Source organism: Cynocephalus volans, chromosome 7 (genome assembly GCF_027409185.1).
Source record: "Cynocephalus volans isolate mCynVol1 chromosome 7, mCynVol1.pri, whole genome shotgun sequence".
Lineage (NCBI taxonomy): Eukaryota > Metazoa > Chordata > Mammalia > Dermoptera > Cynocephalidae > Cynocephalus > Cynocephalus volans.
In genome coordinates this window covers 58,947,476-58,952,083 of record NC_084466.1, presented here as the reverse complement: position 1 = coordinate 58,952,083, position 4,608 = coordinate 58,947,476, and positions in this window count along the sequence as shown.

Below are 4,608 nucleotides of genomic sequence, written 5' to 3'. Positions count from 1 at the left end.
TACTGATGTAAAACGCTCTCTAAGATATTTTAAGTGGAAACAAAGCAAAGGGTAGAAAATGTGTATAAGTGCCTCCATGTGTATAAAAAATACAAACACGAATATATGTATGCTGTGCTCTCTGGAAAGATAAGTAAGATGCTGGTAGTGGGGGTTGCCTCTAAGGAGAATGTGGTGCTTGAGGAGACTGGTGGAAGGAAGATGTTTCACTGTGTGCCACTGGAATGTTTTGAATTCTGTATTGTGAACACACATTAATGATTCAAGAACGAGTGAATAAAATACTAAATGACAGTGAGTGGGTGGGTGAATGTGAATGCTGCAAATGGAGACAATTCTTTCAAGAACTTTGGCCTGGAAGGGAAGAAGACTGTAAGGAGGATGGACCAAGGAAGATCCCCTGCCCCCCGCTCAGGGCTGGAAAGACTTCTGAAAGCTAAATGGAAAGGCGCAGGAATGACAGAGAGATGGGGAAGGAAAGAATGGAGCCAAAGCAACAAGAAGATGAACCTTGAGAAAGAGAAGGGGAGAGGGTCTGCAGTGAGTGAGTGATGAATGGATGGATGCTCTGGGGACACATGGCCCTTAAGGAGAGGGTGAGGAGAAGAGGGTGGGAAACGCACGACCTTGTCTCATTCACACATTCTCAACAAGTAATGCACAGTAAGTGGCTGACGGGGGCACGAGGGGTGAGGGGTGGGCAGGGAGGCTGATGACATCCTCTGAGCAAATTCTCCTAAAATGGCATATTTTCAACAACTTTAAGGTAATGTGTGTACATGATGATGGTTAAGAGAGATGAAAAGACAGTAGGAAAATACAGCAAGGAAGCAAGACCAAGAGGCTCTTTGCTATGGTTTGAATGTGTCCCCCAAAGTTCATGTGTTGTAAACTTAATCCCCAGTGCAACAGTGTTGAGAGGTGGGATCTTCAAGAGGTGCTTAGGTCATGAGGGGAACCCTCACAAATGGATTAATTCTGTGTGGAGGGAGTGGGTCAGCAGTTGCAGGCGTGGGCTCCATCCCTTCCATCTGTCTGTGCGCTCACTCTCTTGCTCTTCCACCTCTGCCATGAGATGCAGCAAAATGGTTCTAGCCAGAGGCAGCCTCTTGACCTTAGACTTCCCAGCCTGCAAAACCGTGAGCCAAATGAACTTCTATTGTGTGCAAATTACCTAGTCTGTGGTGTTCTGTTATAGCAGCACAAGATGGACTAAGACAGTCATGGAAAATGGAATCAAAGGCGAGCTCCCCTCTGCCCACCCTACTGCTGGACGCATCTGGAGGCTCATTCTCTGGAGGTTACAACCCAACTCTGCCTTCATGTTGGGCACTGTACCATGTCTGGGCACACAGCAATGAGCAAATGAAACATGGCCCCTACTCTTGAGGAACTTGTAGAGTAGTGGAAAAGACAGTCACTAAGCAGGTAATCGCAAAATAATAATGCCATTGCATTTGTTATACATCGTATGAGAGAAAAGCACAGGGTACCCTAAGATTATGTGCCGTCAAATCTGCACTGGACAGGGAAGGAGGACGGAACCTGAGGAAGTGACATTTAGGTTAAGAATGGAAAGAATAAGAGGAATTTTTTAGGTGGAGATGGGAGGAGGGGTGTGGGAAATGTGGAGGGACAGTGTGGTGGTGAGGAGTTTGGTATTTGAAAGAAGAGAAGACTGGATTGTAGAGAATGGAAGCAAAGGTGGCCAGAAATGAGGCTACAGAGTGAGGAAGCTAACAGGGTCTTCTAGGCTATGTTAAGAATTTTGCAGTTTTTCCTCTTACTATTGGGAAGTCATTAGGGGTTTGAAACAGTGGGATGGCACAATCGGGTTTGCATTTTAAAAACATCATCTTGGCCACTGCAGGCTGAATGATCCAATTGGAGGAGGACAGGAGTGAGAAAGGTAGATTTTTTAGGAGGCTCTCGCAGTGGTCCCGGAGAGATGATGGTGGTCAGAACTAGCATGATTATAAATGCTGGAGATGGGAAAGAATGAATGGATTTGAGACCTATGTGAGGGGGAGAATCAATAAACTCTGGAGATTGACTGAGTCTGAGGTATTGAGAGAGGGGGAAGTCAGGATGACCCCCATGTATCAAGCACAAGCAACTGGGTAGATGCAGGGAGAATTGGCTGAGCTTTGGACATGTAAAGTTGAACTGTGGAAATTCAAGTGGAGATGTCGTATTTGATAACGTCCATAAAGAAGCGGAGAAGAGAGAAAGGCCTGCCTTTGAGACAGAGAGGCTGGGGGATTGAGTGAGGCTCATGGAGCGTGGGACAAGTTGACAACAGCTGTATGAGGAATATGATGTGGAATTTACAAGAGCAGTGACCACCAGGGCTGGAGAAAATGAAGGAACCAAGACTTCCCACCAGCACCAAAAGACAGAGCAGGGTAGAGGACACTGGGGGACATGGGGGGAGTTGAGTGTTGAAGTGGTCTTGAGAGGGGCAGAAAGTCAGGGCTGGGGAAAGGAGATCTGTGAAGTGGGGGCTCGTGAACTCAGAGAACAAGGAAGGACCAGAGTGATGATGGTGTCGATGCGACAGGAGAGGGAGAAGCTGTGAAGGTGTCAAGGTTGTAATCAGAGAGGAAGAACTCAGAATTTGAGATCTTAGAGGTGAACTGGTTCTGTGTAGAAACATGGTCTAAAGTGTGGACTTAATGACCACGAGGGCTGGAGATGATACCTCTAGGAGTTGAGGATATTGAGGTCAGGGTGTCAGAATCTATGAGGATTTTGTGGTTGCTGGCTGAGTCTGCTCAGGCTGCTATAACAAGTACCTTAGACTGGGTAACTTAGAAACAACAGAAATTTATTGCTGACAGTTCTGGGGGCAGCTGGGAAGACCGAGATCAAGGTGCCATCAGATTCTGTGTCTGGTGAAGCTCACAGTCTGCTTCATAGATGGAGCCTTCTCACTGATCCTCACATGGCAGAAGGGGTGACAGCCTCGCTCAGGCCTCTTTTGTAAGGCCACTAATCCCATTCATGAGGATGAAGCCCTCACGACCTAATCACCTCTCAATACCACCACATTGGGGATTTGGGGGTTTCAACATATGAATTTGGGAAGACACAAACCCTTAGACCATAGCATTGTCAGGGGTATGATGGGGACATGATGGACAGAAAAACTGTGAGGGAGTTGCAGAAATTAAGGAGAGTGGGAGAATGTTCTGCGTGAAACTTACCAGCTGGAGGTGAGGGAGAGAAGAAGGTGGTATAAATGAATGCATGATTGTCAGAAGAAGAGATTTTTCTGAGAGAGGGTGTAGGAACAAAGTCCTGGATTGGACAGTGGAGAACCAGAAACAGCCTCTTGTCTCCAGGGAATCCATGCAGAGCTCCCCTCTTCCGGGAGAGGGTTGGGGAGCAGTGGAGAGCTCCAATTATTGGTTCTAATATTGTAGCTACTTTCATACAATTAAAAAAAAATCTTTATTGATTTCTGCACACTCTGGCATTGAGAGGAGGAGAAGGGGGCAGCTTAAGGACAAATGGTTAAAGAAAAAGGAGAGCTTTTGAGGAGGTTCCGCAGGGTCACTAACATACAAGTACTCCAGTCAAGCAGCTGAAGTGTCCCTAGAATTTTCTGATGGTGACAATGATGTCAACAACCTAGGGGGACTAAGAGGGCATTGATGTATGGCTGTCACTGGCAATTAGCTTTTTTTGCTTTATTCCGGAGTCCCTACATCCCTGTGCTCATGGCTTATGTTTGCTTTTCCTTTCTGCTTCCTGCTGTCCAGGCAGTTTGGAGTTGGTGCAGGGAATATTTTCACATTGGCAAAATAAAAAACATTGCATTGATGGCAGATACGCTCCAGAAAAAAAAAAAAAAAAAGCATTTCAAAGCTAATTACCAGTGATTCGTTTATTTTCTGCCTTTTTGGATCATCAAAGCTGGGTTTCTTCCCTTCACTGTAGCCAATTTTGAGCCTTTTAAATTTATCTAGATATACACAGGTAGGTTCATTCTGAAGTTACCTTTAACCACTCATCCCTAAGCCGCCTCCTTCTCCTCATCTAAATGTCAGAGTGTGCAGAGCATGTGCAGAAAGTAGTGATATAGAACTGTGTATAAATAATTGGAGCTAGACCCTGCCCCTGCACCCCTCTTGGTGACCGTATGATGGCGTGTGGGCTCTGTCTCGCCCTTCCACTCTCAAGCACTCAACTCAACTCTCAGTGGAGGCTTAGTGGCAGTGATCCCTGGAGTGATACCAGAACCTCCTCGCTGTCTGCCTGCCTTCCTCCAGTCTTGCCCTTTTCATGTCTACACACTGTAGAGACATCAGCTTTACTAAGTGCAACTTGCAACCCCTATGTTTCTGCTTAAGACCCTGCTGTGTCCCCCAGCGCCACTGGAGGAAACTCCAAGCTCCTCCAAAGCACACACGAGGCTCTGGTCCTTTCCCTGGTTTCCTCTATGCCTATTTATTTGTTTATTTTCCCCACCAGACTATCATGCAAGCTTCTGGGAGGTCAGAATTGTGTTTTATTCACTGTTGTTCGTTGGGCAGATGCTTAGTAAATTAATAAATGAAAAAAAAAAGCAGCGCAAGGTCATTGAAAACATGTTCTGAGCCATAA